At 43.3% G+C, this 26639-nt stretch overlaps 1 non-coding gene and 1 pseudogene across 1 annotated transcript; one reads left to right on the top strand and one right to left on the bottom strand.

Annotated features, from left to right (window-relative positions):
- Positions 1 to 1166: 1166 nt before the first annotated feature.
- LOC117368240 lies at positions 1167 to 13170 on the bottom strand (annotated as a pseudogene).
- A 4804-nt stretch (positions 13171 to 17974) lies between these two features.
- TRNAE-UUC lies at positions 17975 to 18046 on the top strand. The gene has a single exon. It is a non-coding gene; the product is annotated as a tRNA-Glu (tRNA).
- Positions 18047 to 26639: the final 8593 nt, after the last annotated feature.

The following is a 26639-nucleotide window of genomic DNA, read 5'->3' on the forward strand; positions in this document are numbered from 1 at the left end:
CGTAGTTTTCATACTCATGTTGCTGATGCTCCCCAGTCCCTCTTCCAGCAGACTTCAGGCCACCAGGGCACCAGGGCCCCCTACCCAGCAGCAGGAGCAGCAACTTTCAGTCACAACCTCCTGAGGATTCTCCCCATTGTAAACCTCTTCTCTTCTCCATCCAGCCCAGCTATCAAAGTCACAGCGATTGACTCCAATCCACAGTACAGCCTGGTCGGCAGTTGTTGCTCTTGCGCGGTGACTGAGACTCCCTCTCCTCAGGATCAGTGAATGCTTCCTCTCACCATTGCCATTACTGGGAGAGCCCAGTGAGCAAAATCATACCTAGGTCTCTCCACCTGGCAGCACCAGCCTGGCCCCATGTTTCTGTTAACCTTATTGGTAGGGTTACCAGATGTCTGGGAAAACCCAGACATGTCCTCTTTTTAAAGGACTGTCTGGATGCCCAGACAGACTTTCCCAAAACCCAGCAGTTTGTCCGGGTTTTGGAAAGACCCAATCTCTCGACTGCATCTGGAGGGCCTCTGAGCATGTGCGGATGGCGTCACACGCATCCTTGCATGCTTGGAGACCCTCCAGACGTGGCCCGGAGGTCGGGAAAGAAAGATGAGGCTTTCCAAGGGGCAGGGCTGGAAGCAGAACAGGGCGTAGCTAGGGACAGAACAGGGAGATGCCAAGTGTCTGGATTTCTCTGGACAAAAATCTGGTGCACAACAAAGAAAAATGGGGAGACCCAATGATCCACAGTGACAACAATCCACCGATGAAAACAAAACCAAAAACTGTGGCTACAGATGTTCTGGAGATAATTTATTAAACACTGACATATAAAACCATGAAAATTCAATTTTAAAAATACAATGTTAAAAAAGTACAGTGGTAAAAATCCAACTGGACCCTACACAGTCCGTGTTTCGGCGAACACGCCTTCCTCAGGGGTCCAATGGTTTGCAAACTGGTCTGAAAACAGTCTATTGTCTTTAAACCTGTGAGCAAAGAACACTGCAGACAAGCTGAAGTAGCAAAAAAACCCATATAGAGAACCTCTGAAGAAGGCGTGTTTGCCGAAACACGGACCGTGTAGGGTCTGGTTGGATTTTTACCAATGTATTTTATCATTGTATTTTCATGTTTTTATATGTCAGTGTATAATAAATTATCTCCAGAACATCTGTATCCTCAGTTTTTTATTTTTGTTTTCAACCCTTCTTATTGGCACGTTTTGTTATCCACCATTTGCCCTTTACAGAGAAGATATCGTGTGCTATTAACAGCACAAATATCTCTGTCACTCCTACCTTTAAAGTAAAGCATGATTTTTTTTTTATTTTCACCAGGAGTCATTCAGTTATCAATGATTCAAAGGTTGCGGGCAGCAGCCCAGTCTGTCTTGCTTTTGTAGTGTTTGTAGCTTGCACAACACTGCCAACAGTAACTCACATTAAGATACAACTGTGTGTGACAGCTCCCCACTGAGGGCTGGAGAGGAAAGGCATGATGAAAAAGGCCATCTGTAATTCATCCCTGATGGGAGCAAGATAATAGAGAGCAAGGAAGGTCTTCTTTCCTTTAGTTTGTACTTCCTAGCACTTGAGAACCCCAGCCACAGGAACAAAACAGGCCTGAGAAAGTAGAACTCTGACCTTTGCCTCCTTCATTAAACTTCTCCCCCCCCCCCACCACCACGCCCTCAGCTACTAATGATAGGCAGTGTTGCCCGGGTACTATAATAAGACATAGACACAGGGTAGGAGGCATCCAGCAATTTACAGCAAGCCCCTGTTTAGGCTTCCTGAGCGATACAGAAAGGATGGGGGAGGGATGGGTTCCTGCACCCTGTAATCTGGTGGTTATTCTTGTCTGACTGGCATCTGCCACCTTCAGTATGCCTTGTCTCACTGCAACGAACTGTTCCTATCCACACAGTTCCCGCCCTGCAAGGATCGGAAAGCCTGAAGTCGCCAGAGCAAATGAAGATGCACAAAAGCCGCCGCCACCACTAGTACGTGGAAGATCTGGTGGGAGTGGAACTGTGAGGGGCAGAGAAAGAAAAGCGTCATTTCATCCCTTCCCCCCCCGAGTAACTGTGCAGGAGGCAGCGAATGGCCTCGGAGCCCAGGGACTTACCCAGATGTCACACCAGCCTGGGAAAAGGCGCTCAGGGATGCGGGATGTGTACAGAAAGACTCCCAAGATGTAGAGAAACGCCATAAGGAAGAGCCACCCTGCCTGTCCATAGGTGATTGCCTTAATGAAGCCCTCTGTTATCATGATGTGAAGGGTAGGAATGAGGCCAGTAAGTCCCAGGCCAATAAAAACCCCTACAGGAGAAGCAAAAAAAAAAAAAAAAAAGTTACGTGAACACTCAGTCCTTTTCTACAGTCTCTGCTGTCTGATGGCAGGATGAGTTAGAGAGACACTCAGTCCTTCTGCACAGCCCCTACTTGTCCTAGTGCAGGATAGCATAAAGGAATATTCAGCCCATCTGCATAGACTCTGCACTTTCCACCCATATCCCTTCCTTCACCTGAGCGGATAATTCTGTACTGTGGCAAGGAGAATAGCTCAAACTGCGAGACGGCAATAGCTGTTACTCCCAGGACACAGATGGCCACAAGGTAGAAAATTCGTGGCTGGGGGTAGCAGTAGAAAGCGTAATACAGCCAGGGGATGAAGCTTCCCACAATGAGGAATGTGATACCAGAGTAGTCAAGCCTGTGAAAAAGAACATAGTGTAAGACACCGCATTGAAGGTGGACAGGTGCTATTTAAAATCACCACTAAATAGCTCCGGCGGGATAACTGGCGTGGATGTGACGTTTGTACCATCGAATGTACACACAGATCCCTGCTTCAGAGAGTGCTTAGCTCACAGCTTCCCACACTGTGAAGTTGCGAACCTGCCTTTGGGATCGTGACCTGGGCGGTCCCTCCATAAGATGCCACTGTTCCGTGCAGTGGCGTAGCAAGGGTGAGAGGCCCCCTTCCCCACCCTCTTCTCTGCCCCGCCTCCCCAATGCCGCGTGCCCACGTAACATCCCCAGTGCAAGCAATATCACCAACTTGCTGCACATGCCGGCGTCGGATCTCCTTCTGATGTCACCTCCTAGGTGCGGGGCCCGGAAGTGATGTCAGAGAGCGGCGACAACGAAGCAGGCAGCAAGTTCGTGCTGTCACTCTCGCCTGGAAAAATTAAAGAGGTACAAAGGAAGGGGTGCACGCTGAGAGGAAAACAGGTGCCTGGGCCTTTTACAATGACCGCACCCGGGGTGGACCTCCCCCTCCGCCCTCTCCCTTACTACGCCAGTGTGTTCATATGCAACGGGTGCAAATTTCTACGCAAGACCAGCATCCTGAACTGAACTAAAGCCTGAAATGGTTACTTTCCACTTGATAGGCATGGGGAGGCCAAGAATGGGAAGAATATCATCTGAATAATACTCATTGCAACATAGCAAATGCCTAACAAAGCTTAATGTTAGTGGTTTTGATTTGCTCTATTTCCATAAATGGGAGTAGAAATTAATTGTAGCCAGACAGAAATGCTTATGCTAACATTATGGATAAAGTATTCAATTTTACTGCAGATACGATACATGCAACTACAAAGATGCTATATGTGACAGATATGTTATAGGATAAAGTATACCAAAGGTATTCAGAATAGAAATTGTGTAGCTTAAGATGTTGCATTAGTTATAAAAAAATACATACAGAAATGACCTAGAAAAGAGGAGAAACATTACAGAATTTTTTGGTCTTGGATTTTGTATTTGCCAATTATCCTACTTAAGTTATACATTCTTATCTTATATACTGTTATTACTGACCTCATAAGCCTGATTCTCAAGAGATGGAGTGATGCACAATGGAAACTTCTTGCCATATTTTGGAGTGAGATTCAGGCTTCTGAGGCCTATCTAGTTGTTAGAAGCACTGTCTATTTCAGACACTTGTAAAACTCCATATTCTTGTTACAGGGAGGCCCTCCCTTATCTAATTTCAAGCTAGTAACACATTTTGGGCCCGTTCCTTATCAGTTGTGCCAGGCACTACAAGACATAACAATGTAGAACAACTCTTTTCCCAGAAATGCCTGAGCAGCTGCTATACATAAGGGTTTGGGGTGGGGTTTTTTTCTCTATTTATGCACTTTTCTGATTGGCTATAGAATCACTTGCCTCCTGGGAAGCTAAGTATGATCTCTATTGAGAGAGCTTGTTCTTTGGGATTCTTCCTTAGGATTTGACTGTCTTGTAGGTTTCCTACAACAAAATCTGCAAGGACACTCTTAGACCTTTTCTAACCAACACTAAGAGCATGTGCATGATCTTGGGACTGCAGAGCTGGTGGTTGTGAGCTGGCTTGCTCCAGAATTCCCTAGGAATAGGACAGAACACCAAAGATCCCTCTCCTGTGCCAGTCTTATGCAACTCCTGCTGATTATTATTTGCAAGCTATAATTATCTCCCTGACTGTGCTATTTGCTTTCCTGTGTAAAGCAGCTGTATCCATCTGTATGCTTGCAGTGATTTCCATCTGTTGTTAATAAAAGATAAGTATGACTTCCATTCTCAGGGAGTCTGAGTGAAAATGTTTACTCACTGGATATGAGAAATGCAAAGAACCATGAACTATGGTCCTACCTAACTTATCTGTGGCCTCAATAGCATTCTCTCAGTCTCTCTTCTTTCCATTCAGCATCTATTTTCTTTCCTTCTCTTCCACCCATAGGTTTGCTAACTGGCCGGTTTTACAATGGCCAGGCCAATTGCCAATAGACCCTTGAAACCAGCAACGCAAAAGGTGGTTTTTTTGCTGCCTTGGGCTCCTTTTTTGCCCCTGACTGCTCTCCCTTCCTTCTTTTCTTCCCTTCTGCAGGTCCTAAAGCTTTCCTCTGGCTCCTGTGAGTCTGGCAGCAGCTCTCCTTCTTCTTGCCACGATCCTTGACCAGCAGTGAACCGCGGGCAGCGTTGAATGCACACTGCTTCCAGCTGCCACATTCCTTCTCTCTGCTTGGCCCACTCATGGGAAGGTACATCAGAAAAGGCAGGACCAAACAGAGAAGGACTGTGGCAGCTGGAAGCTGCATGTGTTCTGTGCTGCCTGCGGTTCACTGCTGCTAGAGGGCCACAGCAAGAAGAAGGAGAGATGCTGCTGGACCCACAGTTGCCAGGGGAGAGATAGATTCTCGATCCATGGCAGAGGACGAGGGAGGGATGCTAGATCCTTAAGATGAGGGAAAAGGGAGAGACATTTGGGATGGATGCCAGATCTACAGGGTAAGGGAGGGAGAGGGAAAGATGCCAAACCCTCCCCAGATCAGGAGGTGAGGGGAAGAAAGGGAAGAGATGTTGGATTCTGAGGGAGGGAGGTGGAGGGAAGTGAAAAATTGGACCAGAGCAGGTGAGAGATGCTAGACACACATTGGGGAAAGTGGGAAATGGAAGGAAATGAGAGAGCAGACCAGGGAGTTTGGGAGAAGAGGGGAAGAGAAACTGGACCTATGGAAGGAGTGAAAAATAAAAATACTGGACTGCAAGGGGCGGGGACAGAGGAAAGGAGAGATGCTGGCCTCAGGGTGGGATGTGCGTAGGAGAGGAGGAGAAATGCTGAATAGGACAGATAAGAGACACAGAAAAAGATGGGTGGTGGATATGGAGTGAGAGACATGTCAAGTTGACAGGAAATTCTGGCAAGAGGATTAAAAATAAAGCCGAAAAGAAACACTGGAACCAAAGCAAATTGAAAAAAAATGCTCAGACAACAAAGGTAGAAAAATATTTTATTCTTTTATTAATTGGAAAATGTCAGCTTCAGCAAATGTGTATCTCTGATATCTTGCATATCAGTTTCTATCATCTCTAGTATTGCTGTATACATAGAGTCTGACTTTTTGAGGTTTCCAGGTCAGTTTTATGCCTTCATATCTCTACTATTGATGTGTGGTCTCTTGGTTTGCCAGTGTTTTGCGCATGTGATGAAGATGTGGTATTATGCTAGCATGCAGTTTCCGTGAAGTATTCTGCTTTGTAGGGATCTAAAGCAGATGAACTTGGACTGGCATATTAGTATTCTAGGGCACTATCTTTTTATAGGTAGGATTGGTGCTGTTTGAGTCCCGGACATTAGTGCAGCTTTTTCTATATAGTGTGGAATGTATTTGGGTGGGTTTTTTTTTTTTTAAATGCAGGGTTTGTTTATTAGATCTCTTGTTTCTGTTATGTAAAGTTTTTTCTTCAGAAATGGGAAATCTAGTGCAGGCAGTTGGTTATAGAAGGGCAGGGTGCTGCAGGGTACCACAGTGGGCATGGCAAAAGACTTGAGATGGGGCATGGGGGTGAGATAAGGGAGGAGCATGGAGGAGGGCAAGTGTCGGGTTTTCCTTCATCAAAACTTTGGCAGCTCTATCCACCCACCTAGCATCACTCCATCTCTTCCTTTCTTTCTTCCCTTCCATTCAGCAACACCTCATCGCTGCCACACTCATTTGAGTGCTCTCTCACTCTCACAGGAACGAGCCCCTTCTCTCCCTCATTAGATTTGCTTGCCGGTGCACTGAGCTCACTCTGCTATGTACTGCCTTGTCCCATCTCTTTTCCCTGCACCTAGGGTACAAGTGCTCTGAAATCTACGCTCTCGCTTTTAGCCAGAGTGGAGAGCAAGTTTAGCCCAGCAAATGTTCCCATATTGCTCCCACTGTCGGTATCCTTTCATAGGCTCCAAGGAAAAGCGAATATGGTAGTACTGTATTTTATACTGCTTTTGTCATTTAGAAACCAATAATACACTTAAATCTTGCTGGAGTTGTCCCCTGGACCCACCATCTGCAAAATCTCACTCACTGGCCTTCAGTCTCATTATCTGGGTTTGTAAATTTCTTTAGGATGGTTCACCTTTGCCATCTCTGCGTTATCATGTTTAAGAGAGATCCAGAGAAATATATTCAATCTTACAAAGTAGTGTGCTTTCAGTTGTGAGAAACCTGAAGAGTGATGCCTGACAGACATTCTCAGCTGATGAGGATGTACAGGTCCGATATACATTTGGCCATAGCTAAGCCCATAAGAAACACTGCTGCCTTGGATGGAGAGTGGACATAACCCAGTTTTATTCTGATTCTTGTGAGGCTTTGGATTTACTACTGAAAGCTTTCCAAATAAGTGCTAAATTTCTCTTAAGCTATTAGGATCTAGTTTTTTGTGTTTTTAAAAAAAAAATTTTTATTCATTTTAATAACCACTATCAAGTGCAACAGTTTATCAAACAGTTTACAAAATAAACAGCACCTAATTCCATCAATTAATATAATAAGTACATATCCCTCCCTCCCCCCCATCTAGGATCTAGCTAAAGGCATTGACAAAGTCAGAGAGTCCTATTGATGAAGACAATTAACCATATACAGTATTGGGTTTTAGGTAAACATACAGGCTGTCATTATTTTCTATATCCCTCTCTCCCTGAGGATCTTCATTTATGATCTCTACCCATTGTTGGGTATCTCTTCCAGTACAGTCAAATACATAATTTGTGCAGCTGAAAAGTTTTTAGCATGGAAAAAGCACAAACCCAGAATAAACAATCCAAGGCAGGCAAGGAGAGGGGTGAAAGAATACTATGGAAAGTGGCTTTTTTTTTTTTAGATTTGCCATTTTGTGCACTAGGAATGTTTTATTAGTGTCTATTGGTTAAAATCTAAAATTAGAAATCTTGTTTGTATTTCTCATTCAAAGGTTCTGCCATCTGCTAGCCTCCCTTAATTAAAATTACTTGGCAGTCTCACCCTTGTACCAAATAACTTACATCCGTCAGAAGTTTACCATTCTCAGGTGGGAGAACTGGTTGGTCTGCAAACCCCTCTTTGGGCCCCAGGTGTATGCCTAGTTTGCCCTTGGTCATGGGTTAAATACAGAAACACAGAGGTGGGGGGCAGAAGCACACAGATGGAGGGAAGAGACAGAGTGCAAGAGAGAGAGAGACAAATTCAAGTTCAATTTATTTGATATACCGCAAATATAAAACCAAGAGGAAAATCTAAGTGATTTACAAGTACTGTACAACATTTTTTGTTTTAAAAAGGCAGCTCTCTTACTTACCTTGAGAAGATGCGGGAAACATTTTGGGAGTGGCAGTAGACGGTATGGAAGAGTGAGGAGAAGCCAAGGCATAGAGCGGCCCCTAGGAAAAAGATGCCAATGACAATCTTCTCCTGTAAGGGGGCAGCAAAATTTATGTTGGGTCTGAACATGTAACAAATTCCCAGAATTAGGAAGAAGAGAAAGCCTGGAAAAGAAGGAAGTGATCAAAATGAGGAAAATACAGGCAGGCCAAAGCCTGAAGGAGCTGTCTTCAATGAAGGGTGGGGGCCAATATTTATTTATTCATTCATTTTTTTAAAAATTTTTTGAATCGCTTAAATCTAAGCGATGTACAAAAACATTTGCATCCACAATTTCAAACACAAACATTGTAAAATGCAGTAAACAAATAATCAGTCTCCCCCCCCACAAAATTTCCTTATTCAGATCTAAAACAAATAATAACCACAGAGTTAGAGAAAGGCGTCCACAAACAACTGTGTTTTTAGCAATTTCTTGAAAGATCTTTGCGTAATCTCATTGTACCTGGAATTGAATTCCAGAGATTCTTACCGGCAATTGAGAAAATAGATATTCTAGATTTTACATAGCGAATCTCATTTTTTTTTAAATTGATGAGCAACATTCCCTCCCCCCCTTCAGATCTCAAACATCTTGTAGGTTGATAGACTTCCCACAACTTTTTTTTTTGTTCAAAATTTTTATTGAAAATTTGGGGATGATAACAATGGACATAAACCACAAAAACAGTGAAAGTACATTCAACTAAAAGGTAGCTAAGAAGAACAATTACCTTCCACTGTACAATTATAGCCCCTTGTAACCAAACAATTTCAAGCGGAGTCATAAGCGATGAGGCTAAATATAAGATGTGAAAAGAGGAAAGAAAGAATAGGGAACCAGAAAGAAAGAGACATCAGGTGGCAGGTGAGTGGTCAACTAACCAGATTGCATAAAACGATCCAGGAATTTCCATGGAGAAGGAAAATGAAAGGTTTGTAAAGACAGTCTAGAAATACAGTGGTTTTCAAAAGCATAAGATTCATACTTATTGTAAAGGCATAGTGAGTTCCACCAGAAAGTGTAGTCTAGCAAGGAGGCTGATTTCCAATTTTTATTTTTTTTTTTTAATTTCTTTATTCATTATAAATTTTCAAACAAGTGTACAATAAATCACTTCATAATATACATTTCCACTTGAAATTATTACAAATTTCACACCACAAAAATTATCTCCCTCAACCCCATACATATATCTTTATAAATATCCAACACTTTTAAATCCCCCCCCACCCTCCACACATACATAATAAATGGGGTTAAATACAATTTATTTATTATAATAATCTATTTGCTATAATAATCTATTAATGGCCCCCAAACATCTTTAAATATATTAAAATATCCTTTTTTAATTGCCAATGTTTTTTCCATTTCATACATATGACACACTGAACTCCACCAAAAGCAGTAATTTAACCCTCTATAATCCTTCCAATTGTATGTTATTTGTTGAATGGCATAAGAGCCATTACAATCATGGCATCAATCAGTCTTGAATGGCGATCCGAGTGAGCAAAGCACGGATGTTGAGATTGGATAATAATAATCACATCAAAAGTTAATTCGGAGGTGCAAGTAGAAGAGGCCTCTGATTACAAACAGCCAGTAAAAAGAAAACTGGAGGACAGAGCGATGGAAGAAGGGGGGGAAATGGGACTCATAGACTGCCTCTTTGGTTCACATATGGGGGAGAGAGCTGGTACTCACCGATCAGATGTGTCCAGATGTTCCCGGTCTCAGTATGCAGCCGGAAGATGCTGCGGAAACAGGCTCGAAAGGAGGACAGGGGAGGGCGGTGCCCATGCAGCAGGAAGTCATTGTCCTTTAGCCAGTCAGGGAGCCGAGCATGGGGAAGGAGCCGCCAGCCTCTCTCCCACACCTACCAAAGCAAGGAACCTCGTCAGTTGGGAGACAAAATTCTGTCAGGTGTGCGGTCCAGTGAAACTGTAGTGGGTTGTGGACTTTGGAGGCCCACTGTGAAACTATCATGTGAGCTATTGAGGTACTGCAAGGACAATCAAAACCATGGTGCGGCGCAATAAAGTAATTGCCCTGAAGCTGCGCGCACAGAAGTCTCAGTATTCAAAGGATGTATGCTCGGCAGCGGTGAGCGTTTTGCTAACCACTGGCGGCATTAAACTCAGAAATTCAATGGTGTGTGTGCTGCCAGCTAACATCTGGCCAGTTAAGTTGAAATTCAAAACAGAGAATGACACGGGGACAAATTTTTCCCCGTCCCCGCGGGAACTCATTTTCCCGTCCTGGTGAGTTCTGTCCCTGTCCCTGCCCCGTTCCTGCGAGCTACATCCTCATCCGCACAAGCCTCAAACATTTTAAAATCATAAGTGTTCGAGGCTTGCACGGTTAAGGCAGAACGTACAGGATTGAGGCAGGGACAGGGAAAGCGACAAAACTCACGGGACGGGACAGGGAAATTGAGTTCCTGCGGGGTCAGGAAAAAATGTGTCCACATGTCATCCTCTAATTCAGAACTTAATCGGCTATGGGTTGCCACATAAAGAGATGACTGTTTTATGTAGTCCCAGTTAAGTCTTAATATCGGCATTTAACTGGTCAACTATACCCCCAGAATGCCCCCCAAATAGCTGGCTTTCACTTAGGTGCTAACCTATTAAAAAAGAGGACACCTGTCCCCCATCTCATTCCGCCCCAGCCCAGCCCTTTTCTGTCTCCAGCTCTGCCCCATTCCACCCTCAACCTACTCCCACACAGACCTCCCCGAGATTGGGACTGTGTCTTGAGAGCATCTGCGCATGCATGGACGTCGACGTAATGACATCGTGCTCTTGTTCCCATGTATATGACATCATCATGTCCTCCTGCCCGCTGCAAAGTGGAGGAAAGCTTTTCAAAACCCGGACAAAGTGCCAGGTTTTGAAAAGCCGTCCAGACCCCCGGACTTGTCCTTAAAAGGAGGACATGTCCTGGGAAAGCTGGACGTCTGGTAACCCTAGCCTTAGGAGAACCAGCAGGTGGGTGAATGAGGAGCTACAGTGAAGCTGGACCTGACATGGGGTGAGAACAGGACTTGCAGTAATACTGAGCATTAGTGGGAGGGAATAGCTTGAGCAATGCTGGGGGAAGGAGCTGGAGGGAGAGAAGCTGGAGGGAGGAGCTGGTGGAAGGAGCTAGAGGGAGAGGAGATTGAGTGATGGCAGGCAGGGGAGCAAAGGCAAGAGAGAGACCTGAACCAAAGGCGAAGGGGAGGATAGGCATATGCTGGACTGGTGGACCATGAGGGGTAGACCAAGGGGAGAGAGAGACCCTGGACCAAGGAGGGAGAGAGAGAAAAGTTTACCCTGGATTAAGGCGGGAGGGATAGTGAGAGCCACCCTTGTCCAAGGAGGGAGGAGGAGAGACAGACACAGACACACCTGGACCAAGGAAAGAGGGTAAAGAGAGAAGAGACTCTGCACCAAGGAGAAGAAGAGATGCTGGACCATGGAGGGAAAGGTCAGGGCTCTGGGTTGCAGGAAGAAGGGAAGAGAAAGTAGACATGGGGAGGGACAGGGATATAAAAAAAAAAAGAGATGGGCATAAAGGAGGCATACAGATAGGGACACAAAGGAATGATGCTGGATACAAGGGAAAGGGACAGCGACACAGGGGGAGATGCTGGACAGAGTAAGATAGGAACACTGAAAAGATAGTGAACATAGGGGAAGGACAGGGATACAGAGAAGATACTGGATAGAATGAATAGGGCCTTCAGGCACACACACAAGTATATCTACCTCTCAGTGGGTATCTCTCCACCATCAGCTCTGTCCATAATCATGGAAAGCTCTCACAGTTGCTGACAGCTCTTTTCCTCTGCCTGAAGAAGTCCCTCACACTTTCTACCTACCCCTCTCCCATTCAAACTCCTTTTCCGCACTCCTCATCCAGGACACTCTCTGAGACTTGTCCAGTGCCCCTTGTAAAGCTCTGATGTTCGGCAGCCCTGGCCTCCTCCCACCCCTTTGCGTCTTACTCACTGAACGCCTTGATTCTTGTGAGTGCAGGGTGAACCCTGATGCTTGGCTGCTGGCATGGTGCAAAGCTTTTCGCTTCCCGAAAGCTATGTTGGAATCAGACGTGGACATGGAGCTTGAATTGGGAAGAACGGAGATATTAACAAATAGGAAGGGGATGGAGAGGGAGGGGAGGTTGTAGTGAAAGGGGAGTGCCACTGGTCAACAGCTATGGGAGTGGCTTTAGGCTGACCCCAGGGCACACTGTTCCTCCTCTATTAACCCCTGGTTTCATCTTTTCACCTGGAGAATAAAGCAGAGTCAAAGGATCAGTATTGCCAGAAATTAGATTGATCTTCCCCTTAGGACCTCATCATTCCAAGGGAATCTATTAATGTTCTGTAAACACCCCACTCTGACATCACACCCTTCAAGATACCTTCAATAACTTCCAGCCCCTCAGAATCCCCAATTCCCATGCCAGAGGTATTGTATTAACCCCAGGCGATCCTGGCCCCACCGTGAAATCTCCATAAGTATTATGCTACTTCCTTCTGTACCAGGAATTATCTTTCTCACCTTCTTAAATTGTACTACATAGACCTTTCCATCACTTCCAGGCAATCTTTCTTCCACAAATGGGGACCTCCAATTCCTAATGACCTTCCACCCCCACCCAACCCAGCACGCTCAACATTCCCCTTTCCCTCCAAAAGCACAAAACACACCCATACACTCTTCACCAACAAATTATCCCTCTTAGTACTCAGGGACCCCCCTTTTCTCAGAGATCTCTATAACACCTACAACTCTTATAATCTCCTCCCAAATGTGGGCTATTGACTCCCCCTCTCCCAGTGATATCACCTACCTCCATTAACCTCATCACTCACTTCTGCTGCTTGCTGTAGGTCAGAGTGAGCAAGTCCAGACACACAGAGGCCACAGTGATGCACTGGAATGCTAGAGCCCAGATCCCCTTGGAAATATCTTGGGTTTGGTTTCCTTTCTTTCTCTTCCTGCCCTGTCATGTGATATATGACATCATAATACACAGCTATGACATCACATCAATTAATACACTTCTGGGTGCCTCTGGGTGCAGATCCGAGCAATGACCACAAAAATTACACTTATGTCTCCACCCTTTCGTCTTCCAGCTGATGACACAAAGTTGTTCAGTTGTTAACTTGCAAGAGGATTGTGAAAAATTGCAGGAGGACCTTGTGAGATTGGAGGACTGGGCATCAAAATAGCAGATGACATTTAATGTGGGCAAGTGCAAAGTGATGCGTATGGGAAAGAGGAACCCAAACTATAGCTATATGATTCTGGGTTCTATATTAGGAGTCACTGCTCAGGAAAAGGATCTAGGTGTCATTGTTGAGGATACTTGAAGCCTTCAGTTCAATGTGTGGCGGCAGCTAGGAAAGCAAACAGAATGTTAGAAATGATCAGGAAAGGAATGGAAAACAAAGATGAAAATGTTATAATGCCCTTGTATCACTCTATGGTAGAACTGCACCTCGAATACTATGTGCAGTTCTGGTCACCAAATTTCAAAAAAGATATAGCGGAATTAGAAAAGGTACAGAGAAGTGCATCAAAAATGATAAAAGGGATGGGACGACTTCCCTATGAGGAAAGGCTAAGCGACTAGGTATCTTCAGCAGGGAGACGAAACGGCTAAGGGAGGACATGATAGAGGTCTATAAAATAATGAGTGGAGTCACTTGTTCACTCTTTCCAAAAATACTAGGACTAGAGTGCATGCAATGAAGCTAAGTAGTAGATTTAAAACAAACTGGAGAAAATATTTCTTCACACAACGTGTAATTTAACTCTGGAATTCATTGCCAAAGAATGTGATGAAATCAGTTAGCTTAACGGGGTTTTAAAAAAGTTTGGATCATTTCCTAAAAGAGAAGTCCATAAGCCATTATTGAGATGGCTTGGGGAAATCCACTGCTTTTCCCTAGGATAAGCAGCATAAAATCTGTTTAGTACTTTGGATCTAAGTAGGTACTTGGGACCCTAAGTTGGCCACTGTTGGAAACAGGATACTGGGCTTGATGGACCTTCAGTCTCTCCCAGTATAGGGGCACAGTATTTTAGAATGCTGGGCCATAACTTGGCTGAGCAAAATTTTATAATTGAGGAGAGGTAGATGAGAAGAGGATGGGGGGAGAGAGGTTAGAAATTGAAGGGAGAAAGGTAGGTGTGCAGAGCTCTGATTGGTTGAAAGATGTCATGGGACCAATCAGAGTTCTTGCTGTTTTAAAAGGTGGTAAATTGGCGGGTTTTAGTTTATGAGAAAAATCGCTATTTGTTGGGTGCAGGGGAAGGCGAATTTTGGAATACCTTAATTTTCCAGCAACGTTTGTTTCTATGTTTTTCCATTTGTCGGGTCTTCTTGCGGTATTCGTGAGTGCGTGGACACTTTGGGCTCCTTTTACAAAGGTGCGTTAGGGCCTTAGCGCGCACTAAATACGCTAGCACACCTTTGTAAAAGGAGCCCTTTGTTTTGAGTCGCTTGCCTGCGTTGTTATTTTTATGGTGCCTCGCAAGTAGTCTCGGGGAGGGTCCACAGCTCGGTTGCTGGTAAACGCGAAGTTCGGCGGCCTGTGCATTTTATGGATGCTGCTGTGCCTGGGACATCTCAGAGCTCTCCAAGGGTGCCTCAGGGGAGAGCATGAAATCAGAGAGTTGTGGAGTCCCGGGGAGGCAGAGTGTCTTCTGGCAGTGCGAGTCATCAGGTACCGGCTCCTATTCCTGGCAGTGAGTCTGCTGTTAGTGTGGGTGATGCTGCACCTCCAGACGATGATAGCAGAGTGCTGGAGGAGCATGCTGACAGTGATCTGTTCACTGGTGAGTCTGGTGGTGAGGATGTGGTTGTTCCAGTGGATACTGGAGTTGTGGGTGGGCAACAGGGATATTCTGGTTTGTTTTCATTTCAGTACTGGCACTGTGAGCACCCGTTGTGTCGTTTTTGTCACAAATAACAATAATAATAACTTTATTCTTCTATACTGCCGCAATCTGACGACTTCTCAGCGGTTTACATGAAAGAGAGACTGGACAATCAGTGAAGTACAAAATACAAATAGTAACAGTACAGTATATCTCTAAAGGATATTCAAAATAGAATTATTACAATTAATGTAATTTTTATTTAGGAACTGTATCTATCAAATAGTACAGTTTTAATTTCTTTCCGAAAAGTGTCGTAGGTCATCTTAGCTACACTAATATAATTACCAAACCAAGACTGCTGTTTACTTGCTTGAAACATAAAAGTCCTATCCAAAAACGACCTGTGTCTACAACCAGTGATCTTTGGATAGGCAAATAAATTACAATTTCCTGGTTCTCCATGTGGGGTTATATAGCACAAAATAAGACAAAAGATAGGTAGGGGCCAGTCCCCAAATCAACTTAAAACAAATACAAGAAAATTTGAATAATACTGGTAACCAGTGCAGCAGTGTATGTAGTAGGGGCTAACATGATCTCTTTTCTTCAGTCCGAATATCAGCCGGACAGCCGTATTCTGTACTATTCTCAATTTTCTCATTGTTTGTTTAGGCATATCTAGATAAACAATATTGCAGTAATCCAATATAGCTAGAACCAATGCTTGCACCAATAGTCTGAAGGATAGAGGGTCAAAATATTTTTTGATAGTTTTTAATTTCCATAGTTTGTGGAGGTTTGCATCCTGCGTTTCTTTGTGGAACTTCTTGACTAGGTTCTTCTAAAGGGTTGCTCCCTAAGGTGGCAGGCCCAGGGCCCAGAGGCATTTTTCCACAAGGCAACAATACCGGTACGAATTGAGGTGATGATGGAGTGGTTGCCAAAAGTATTTCATAAAATGATTCCTGATTATATTTCTGAGAAGTTGCCAGTCTAACACATTCTTTACGTTCTCAATCAGAATGAGAAGCAAGCAATTATGTGTTCCTCCAACTGGACTGTTTTGTTAGAAAAATCTGCTAAGCGATCCTACTCTGTCTTTATGACAGTTGTAGAATCAGCTCCCTTTTGGTGTTAGATCATTGGATGAAATACTTGCATTTCCTAAGGCAGTAAAAAACGTATCTGTTTTCAATTTAATTTCATCATTAGATGAAAAACTTAGTTTGCAGTGGCAGAAATGTACTTGTTTCAATTTCATTTTTTTAATGAATGTATTGTATTATTTATCCTGATTTTATGTATTTCTTTTGTTGAAAAATTCTTAATTTTTAGGTTATGTATTTTGTTTTAATTTGTATTTTTTACTTCATTGCTAAGCTTATAATAATAATAATAATAATAATAGTTTATATACCGCAATACCGTGAAGTTCTATGTGATTTATTCTGAATGTCTTACTACCCATTCTGAACTTCTTGGAAGGATGGGCTAAGTAACCAAGTAAATTAAATAAATAAATATTTTTATGTATGCTATTTATTATTATTATTTTTTTTTTTTGTAAACAACTTAGCTATAGATGTGGTATAAATGTTTAAATAAATAAATACATCAGGTACGATCATTATTTCACTCTCCCTACTCCTTCCCAGTCTGTGAGTGCTCCCTCCACAATATTCCCAGCAGAAAATCATACCCAGGTTTGCAATGAGCCATCAACCAACTGAGTTTAGGAAGGAGCTTGGTCTTCTTCCCCCAGATGAGTCCACAAGTAGAAGTGCCTAGAAATGTAGCAGATGGGTTACCCTTCTCTTGGGCCAACATGAGCTTTGATTCCCTGCTAAAGAGGAGGAGGGAGAAAAGCATAGGGGTTCTAGTCAGGTCTAAAGCCATCCCTTAATGCAGGGGTGTCCAACTTTATGGCTTCCCTGGGCCGCATTGGCCGAAAAAAATGTTTCTGGGGCCGCACAAACGCGCAAATGCTGCAGCAAGACAGAGGAGGGAGCCGGCAAGACGGTAAACACCCGGGGGCAGCAGAGGAAAACACTGCATCGCCCTCAAAATACTTCACAGGGCCACATGCGACCCTTGGGCCGCAGGTTGGACATCCCTGCCCTAATGTGTACTTGGAACAGGTTCCCAAAAAGGGGTTGTCAGCCTGATCCACAGCTGGCCCCTGAGGCACAGAGTTCCACATCAAAATGAGGGATATAAGAAAGATTCCTTTCTGGGCCTATAAAAAATTAAAACCTGGAGCTTGAGGGGGGGGGGGGGATTTCATCAGATTGCTCTTATTGGTATTGTTAAAGGCTGTCATGTGCTGTAGTAAGTTGCATCTTTGTTATTATGATTCTATAGTTCTTTTATTGTGTGATGATTGTTCTCTTTGCCTGGCTTCTTCAATAAAAATATTTCCCATTGCTGTTATAGGATTTGTGTTTAGTGCGCCTCTTCCAAGTGTCTAACTTTAGAGAATTACCACTTAGGGTATCCTCTGTGAGCAGTGCTGTAGCTTATAAGAACATCTTCTTGAAGGTGAGGTTAAATCTTAACATTACTAATTAAAGAAGTTAGAACTAAAATCCTTAAAGTATTTTTACGTTGTATGTTTATTGTGTATTTTATCTCTTCTGTGTGCTTCCTCTGTCTCACTTAGCTCTACTAGAGCTGTTAGTCACTAGTTTTCAACTTTGCTAGTTCTACTTAATTTGTAGCATTTTAATCATTGTAAACCGCTTAGAACTTCACAGTCCTGCGGTATATAAACAGTTATTATTATTATTACTACAAATATGTTAAGTAGTAAGTAAACAAAAGCCTCAATGGGGAGTCAATTTCACAAAATCTATTTGCCACTAGATGGCATGCTGATAATATCCCGAGATGCACTAGCTCTATGTAGTTTGCTTCTCTCAGCTCTCCCATATGGTCTAGCGGTTAGGATTCCTGGTTTTCACCCAGGCGGCCCGGGTTCGACTCCCGGTATGGGAACGGTCATTCATTTTTTTTACATTGTTTGCTTTTAGTAGGAAAATGTTGGTATTCATTCTGCAAGGTCAAATGATTACAATTGTACAATTAAGAAATCAGGAAGCAATTGTTGGGGTTTTTTTTCTGCGTCTTCCTCAGTTTTTCTTTTTGACATTTGCAAATTCCTCTATACAGTATCTGGGACAGTGTGTGTCTGAGTAAGATGGCAGGGACTATGGGCCTGTGTGGGGGCTATTCGGAGCAGTGGCTATGGGATGCTAATAGCTGTGGGAGAGCATTTGCAGTGGGGGGGGGGGGGGGTGTATGGTAAGAAGTGTGCCTGTGTAATTCTTAGTTTAAAGGTGTTCTGCCCCCATGCTCTTCTGTATGGCCTTACACTCTTCTTTTTCTTCCATCTCCCTCCTCCTAGCATGATTTCTTATGCTCTGATCCCTCTCCCTCAATTCTTTCCTCTCCCTTTCCCTTTGCTCCTTTTCACATCTCCCCCACCCCACTCCTCTCCTGTGCTGCCACCACGGTGCCTCCATCATTTCTTGGTCATGGCACTAGATCTCTTGACATTCTGCTGCTGCGATTTAAGGTGAAGGAGGCGGTAGCAGTCCTTCATTCCGCCTGGCGGGTCTGGGATCCTTATCTGTTTCAATCAGCTGCTGGGAAGCCTTTCTCTCTCTCTTTTTTTTTTTTTTTTTTTTACAGGGGGGTGGAGTCAGGGGTCCTTGCTCTAGTCTAAACGCTTGTTTCTCATAGAAGGCGCCTAGCTTGAGCAAAATGTGTTATAATTATATTAAAGCATAGGAGCCAACTTTTCAAAATCCAAAGGAAATTACCCCTCCATTGACAGTCAATGAGTTGGCTCAATATTGGGGGTGCTCAAGGCACCAACAGAGCTGGCTCCTGTGTATCAAAAAGTATACTACTACCCTTTTATTTAAAATAATAACAAAGATTTTTGTTTGATCTGTTGGTTTCTTTTGGCACCTTTGGGCTTCAAGCTCTTCTGGAACTGACTTCTCTTTTGTCACAAACTCATAAGCCCTCTGTAAAACTCTCCAGGTCAGCGTTACTGTTGCAAGGATCACAGCTCCTGCTGGAATCAAGGCAAAAAGCAAATGTTGCCGTGGTATGACGGGACAGTTTCCCTGCTCACTCTTTGAGGATGTACAGTACTACGAAGGAGCTCCTCTGCACTTTTGCGTCTCCCAGAACTGCCTTGGGTGAATCTCCCCGTAAAGGTAGTTAATAAACTCCAGGAGTGAGTAAATAAATAAATCTAATTATTGGGTCTCTCTCACATTTTTCTCTCAAAGTGTGGCTGCTCCTTGGTTCGATCTCTATACTGTACTGACTTGATAGTGATCAGCCCAGCTCCTAGACCTAGACAATCAACCCAAATCTCACTGGGGAGGTGGGGGGGAAGGGGGAACAGGAATTATAGCCACTGAGTATGAGATCCTGTGACATAGCTGAAAAATCTCATCCCCCTGATGGCCAAAGCCAATACTGTAAATGCAAAGTTGCAGTGGCACCTAGTGGTCATATTTGGTACTGCAGGACTTCAATGTGCTGTAGTTTGTCATAGAACTCTAAGCCAGTTAAACCTGAGACCTGCAAAATGACAAGTCTAAAACTGTGGAACACCTGTTAATTTTCCCACTACTTAAGAGTATAGTTCAGGAAGGATCCAAGGTGCTCAGTAGACATAGCAACTGCAGTCCCCCATGTAACAATGACACAAAACTATTAAGTGTGGCCCAGTGAAAGCAGCGCTGCTTAATTTACTAATCAGTGCATGGGTAGATTGTAGGAAATGGGTTAGGTTGGTATTGATTATGAATAAAATGAGGCTGATGGCACGTTATATTTATTTATTGGGAAGTATGACCCTTTAAGGACAAAAAGTCAATTTTGTTCTATGCTGGAATTAATGTGAGGAGGGAGGATACAGAGTGTAGGCAAGGCATGAGAAGTGTGCATAATACAACAGCAGAATAATTCCATTCAGACCTGGAGCTGTCATGTAAATTTAGTCCAGGAGGAGGGATCACTTGAAATCACACTTCAAGCTTTTAAGAACATAAGAACATAAGCAATGCCTCTGCTGGGTCAGACCTGAGGTCCATCATGTCCAGCAGTCTGCTCATGCAGCGGCCCAACAGGTCCAGGACCTGTGCAGTGATCCTCTATTTATACTCTTCTATCCCCTTTTCCAGCAGGAAATTGTCCAATCCTTTCTTAAACCTCAATACCGTACTCTGCCCTATTACATCCTCTGGAAGCGCATTCCAGGTGTCCACCACACGCTGGGTAAAGAAGAACTTCCTAGCATTCATTTTGAATCTGTCCCCTTTCAACTTTTCCGAATGCCCTCTTGTTCTTTTATTATTTGAAAGTTTGAAGAATCTGTCCCTCTTGAGGTAGACCATCCCACACTGTAGACCCTTTTAGAAACTGTTGCTTGCCGTCATTGTTTATTGTACATATAAATCAAGTACATTTCTTCAAATAATGTTCACATTTTATATTAACATAATAAATACTCCTCTCCCTCTCCCCTCCCCACTCGCCCTCTCAACATAAAAGAAACAATCAAAAATGGAGGGCTTGGACTCTTACAGCCCTTCACTGCATAGATAAGCAGATACAGGCAACAATGATCTTCAAAGTACTTCAGTAAAATTAAAAATACATGTATTTTTTTTAAATACTTAACTACAGAGAAGGACACATTAAAAAATTTACTTAAGTATAAGTAAAAAAGTTATGGCCTTAGGATATAATACTTTTTGAGTAAAAAGTAAAAGTATTGTAACTACAATGAATGCAACTGTTGTTAATGCTTTTATCCCAACAATTTTATTGCATTTTGAAAATGACTGTTACTCATGTAAGCAGTGGCATAGCGAGGGTGGGAGACGCCCAGAGCAGTGGCATTCTCCACCCTTTTTTCTGCCCCCTCCCTTCTTCTCCACCCCCCCCCCACCCCCCCCCCCCTTCCCTTCTTTATACCTCTTCTTTGCTTGTGCGAGCAGCATCTCCAACCGGCTACCCACACTGACCTCGGATCTCCCTCTGACATCACTTCCTGGTCCCATGCCCAGGAAGTGACATCAGAAGGAGAGCCAAGGCTGGTACGGAAAGCAGAATGGAGACGCTGCTCATGCCAGTGAAAAAGAGGAACAGAGGAAGGGGCAGGTGTGTGGCAGGGAAGGACCCGGGGGGAGGTGTGGCTAAGAGAAGGAGAGGTGCCAGCATCTCCACCAGGATTGCACCCAGGGCACTCTGCCCCCCATCCCCTTACTTCACCACTGCATGCAAGTCTGCTCAATTTGAGTAAAATGTTCTTTCAAATCAGGCCAGGCTACAATAGTACTGATGTCTCTTAACTGGATCTGTAGATATTGATCAAAGGAATTCCTATCTGAAACACTTGACCTCCATATTGTGAAGAATACTTCATCATCATTATCATCAACATTAGAAGCAGTGTGGTCTAATTTATCACTTGCATCTTCATTTTCAAAATCATGACGACGCTGCAGAGAAGGCTTTCACAAAGTTGGAATCATTGATGTTCTAACAATTTTTCATTTGATGGTAAACTCAGTTTGAATATCTTCAAGAACTGATGCAAGAATGTCAAATGTGTGGGAACCTTTCAGTCTTGGTGTCAGACACGTAGACTTCCTCTCTGTCTTTGGCTCCCTTTTATCAAACCACGTTAGGGGTTTTTAATTGCTGGCTTCTGCGGAAAAGCACCAATGCTCATAGAAGCAACCGGTGATTAAAAAAACAAACAAACCCCTAAGGAGGCCTTTTATCTTTATTTAAAAAATTGATATATTTGCTAAATCATGGCACAGCCAAATCTAAGCGATGTATAATAATAAAATGTGGTTTTCTCTGGATTTTCTTCTCTGTGGATATTTTGGGGTCAATTCCTTTCGTGCTTTAATAATAAAATGTGTACATCAATAGTCTGGAAAAAAAACTCCTTAATTAAAAGAAAAGCTCAGACACTCCTAGAACAATCGCATAAAATAAAAATCCCCCCCCCCAAACTCTAATTAATACAAATTAAAAGCTAAGGAAAATAAATGAGTTTTCAAATTTACCTTAAACTGCTTCATGGATGTTTCATGACATAAATGGGAAGGAAAACCATTACAAGCACTAGATGCTAAGAAATAGGACATATGCAATCTCCCATCGTGCCTGGGCAGATGGAGAAAGGACCAACCTCTGATCATTTAATGATCAAAGAACTCAAGAGATAGTATAGGGTATAATGGTAAAGATAGTCTGGGATGCCCTCACGCAGAGCTTGAAATGTTAATAGCAGACCCTTACATTTAATATGATAATGGATAGGAAGCCAATGTAGCTGCTTAAACAAAAGGGACACTGGATTATAAACTCTAGCTCTGCATAAAAAGCAGGCAGTGGTATTCTGTAATGATTGTAATCATTTCAAAGTTTACTTTGGTAAACCTGCATAGATGATGTTGCAATAGTCTAGACGAGATGTTACCAATGCATGATAAAGTGCATGAAGTGAGATCAAAGGATGAAACAATATAGCGGCGGCATGTTAGCAGTCTGACTGCGAGTTCCGGCGTGCCTTACAATCTGCATTCTTACCGTTTCGGGACGACCAATAATGCCCCATAGTAAGCGTAAGGGCTTTCTTCGAGCGGATCTCTCCATGCCCAGGCAAGCGTCGATGGATCGCTTTTTGACCAGCTCACCGGCCAGTATTGAAGGGGGAAGGAACCCAGCTATAATGCCAATGGAGGGAGCCACCAGAGGCTTGGGGCTTGAGATCTCGTTGTCCTCCCGGCAGCCCGTTTGCCACCTAATCTAGTGCAGGCAGATACTGAAAGTGTGAGTGCCGATGTCCTGATGCCCTCGCGTAGTGGGGGGCCTCAAGCCAACCTGAACCCTGAGTCTCCAACATTACAAATAGCGGGGGAGAACTGCTCTTCGCAGGTAACATTGGACGGCATTTGGCAAGTGCTCCAGAAGCTGGAAGTTGCTTTTACCAAATGTACTAGTGATTTCTCAGTTGTAAGTAAAATCTTTCAGCCTCAGTTCACAACATACAAACAGACTAACTTAAAGTTTGATAACATTAAAAAGGAAATAGCCTCAATTCAAACCTTATCGGGAACACTGGTTAAGGATAGACTCTTTTTTCAGAAAAAAATTGAGCAGCTTGAGAATTACAACAGAAGATTTAATTTAAGAATTTTCCTAAATCTGCAATTACTGTTTCTATTGATATGTTCAAAAATTATTTGACTGAAAATCTAAAGTTTTCCTCGGACTCAATTCCAAAGAAATTGGATAATTCTTGAGATAACCAGGTTGAAAGACCACAATCTATGGCTTTAAATTTAACTGACATTTTAGAAAATTCCCAAGAAGAAATCGAATATCATGGAACAGTGATAATATCCTTTGTATTTGAACAAGACCTTAATGCTGTATTAAGAAATTTTTTCCGGAATTCTTAAAGTCTCTTTTTGGGTCAAAAAATTTGGATCTTCCCTGATGTGACAAAGTCTACCCAATATTGCAGGAAGTTATTTCTAGCTATGAGGGAAGAAGTAAAAAGTTTGGGTGCTACATTTTTACTTAGTTACCCCTGTAAATGTTTAATTAGATACACTGGTATCAAATATGTATTTTTTTGTTCCCGAACACCTTTGTAGCTTTCTGGACACTAAGAAAATGCTGTAGGGCAGTCTAAAAGGAAAGGGCTGGTTGTTTATTAGCATGTTAAGCCATTTTATTATGTATTAATTCCTAGGAATATAAGATCTCCTTGTCTTTTTCTTATTGTTTTCCCAAAGGTATTGAGGACTTCTTAAGAGTTTAAAAATATGATAGAACTGTAATACCTAAAAATTTATGGGATATCTATATTAGAATGCTTCTACTTTATTTTCTTCTACTTTGAAATGATAACCATATTTATTTTTATATATTCTGTTTTCTGTAACAAGTGGATTCTTATGGATTTATTTGAAAGTGTATAAATAAAGAATTAAAAAAAAAAGTGCATGAAGTGCTTCTTTATTTAATACATTTCCAATTGTGGCCAAACCCTGACCTTAAATTGGATGAAATATGTTCTATATATTTCAGTTGTGAGTCAATAATTAACCCTAGGTGACCGCTGCAATGATCCTTCCCCAGCCAAAAAGACTGGCATTGGTTGCTAATGCCTGCCAGGAGGAAATATGAAGAGGCATGCTCCTGGAGAGGGTAGCCGAATGCAGCCATCACTGCATGCTGCTCTTTCATTGGGTGCATAGGAAGAGGTATGGTCAGTAGGGAAAAGGAGGTATTGATGCCCCTGTATAAGACTCTGGTGAGACCTCATTTAGAATATTGTGTACAATTCTGGAGACCACACCTTCAAAAAGATATAAAAAGTATGGAGTCGGTACAGAGGAAGGCTACTAAAATGGTGCATGGTCTTCGTCATAAGGGGACAGACAAAGATCTCAATATGTATACTTTAGACTTAAAGGAAAGGCGGGAGAGGGGAGATATGACAGAGACGTTTAAATACCTATGTGGTGTAAATGCATATGAGTCGAGTCTCTTTCATTTGAAAGGAAGCTCTAGAATGAGAGGTCATAGCCTCAGGAGTAATCTAAGGAAATATTTTTTTTACAAAAAGGGTGGTAGATGCGTGGAACAGTCTACCGGAAGAGGTGGTGGAGACAGAGACTGTGTTTGAATTCAAGAAAGCATGGAATTGGCATGTAGGATTTCTTAGAGAGAGGAAGAGATAATGGTTACTGCGGATGGGCAGAATGGATGGGCCATTTAGCCTTTCTATGCTACCACCATGGTTGCTGAAGCAAGTCTGTCTGAGGAGACCAGTGAGAGAGTCTTGGAAAGGTCTAATGTGCGCTCTCACCCAATGAACCTCCTCTATGACGGTTGCCATTGACCTCAAGACTTGCAGGTAGTGCCATGCCATGGGAGATGGTCTCTGGAGCAGATCTGAAATCTTCTTCTGGAGCTTTAGTTTGCATGGATTTGGAAGAAAGACCGGGCCCAAAGGCATGTTGAACAAGACTCCCAGGTACTCCAGATGCTAAGTGAGCTCCAGTTCACTCTTCTTGAAGTTGACAATCCGTCCCAAGTCTTGCAGGGGTTGTACCACTCTTGAAACTGCTCATTCACCTTCCTCCTTGGATGAAGCTCTGATAAGCCAACTTGGATCACATCCTTGTGGAGGTGCGCTGCCACCACCACCACCATCACCTTGGCAAAGATGCGATGCACCGTTGCTAGACCAAAAGGGAACACAGAGAACTGAAAATGCTGGTCAAGTATGTGGAACTACAAGTACTTCCTGTGGGCAGGGAAAATAGGAATTTGGAGATAGGCTTCTGTTGAGGGAAGCAAGGAATTCCCCTGGCATCACTGCCATTATGACTGACTGAACAGTCTCCATGTGGAAGTGTGGCATCTTAGAGCTGCACTGAAAGCTTGAGGTCTAGAATCAGTCTCCAGTCTTCTGAGCCTTTCCTTGGTATTAAAAAGTATATGGATTCTCCGCCTGAGCCTGATTTGGTGCCTGGGACCGGCTCTATGACACAAAGATCCAGTAGCTTTTGCACCAGTGTCCTGATTCTAGAGAGTTCTCTTCAGTTGGCTGGCCAGAGAATCTACAAAGTGGTCTGGAAGGGAAGCACTGAACTCAATTTTGTAACTGCCCCAAACAACTTCCAAGACCCAAAGATCTGTGCCAGACTGACTCGAAGACCTATCTGGGGGAGCTCAGCCCCTGTCCTGGTATTTGTGTAATTTTTTAGAGGCTGGGGAGAAGCAAGAGCCTGAGGCCTACTATCTCCTGCCTCTTACGTGATCCCTAAAAGGACTGGTGTGTTACTTGGCTTGCTGCAGAAGAATGGAATCTTTTGAGAACCTCAAAAATTACTCCAATCCATCTGGAGTCTGCTGTCTGGTAAGGCCTTGGGGTGACGGTCCACAATGCTTGCCATTAGGTCATCCAGACCCTTGCCAAATAGCATTTGCCCCTTAAATGAAAGCCTGCTCAGCATGACTTTAGACTAGAGGCAGAATCTCCTGCCCATTGTCTGATCCAGAGCATCCATTGAGCAGATATTACATAGACTGATGCCTTGCTCATAACTCTGATGAGATCATACACAGCACCTGCTATATAATTCACCCCAGCTAGGAGCATTTGGGACCCTCGTCATCCTCTGGGACTGATGCTTGACACAGTCTTGTGTGGCAAGCACGTGCCACAAAGGAAGTCACAGCTGCCGCTTTAATCCCCAAGGCTAAAACTTCACATTGCCTCTTGAGGAGCAAGTCCTTTTTACAGTCTTGTGAATCCTTTAACATCACGCCACCTTCACTAGACAGAGCGGTGTGTTTGGTGACCTGCACCACCAGCTGAAAAAGCACAGTTACTTACCGTAACAGGTGTTATCCAGGGACAGCAGGCAGATATTCTCACATGTGGGTGACGTCATCTACGGAGCCCCAGCGCGGACAGCTTTTCAAGCAAACTTGATTGAAGTTTCAAGTTTGCTACACTGCA

The sequence above is a fragment of the Geotrypetes seraphini genome, chromosome 1 (assembly GCF_902459505.1).
Source record: "Geotrypetes seraphini chromosome 1, aGeoSer1.1, whole genome shotgun sequence".
Classification (NCBI taxonomy): Eukaryota; Metazoa; Chordata; class Amphibia; order Gymnophiona; family Dermophiidae; genus Geotrypetes; species Geotrypetes seraphini.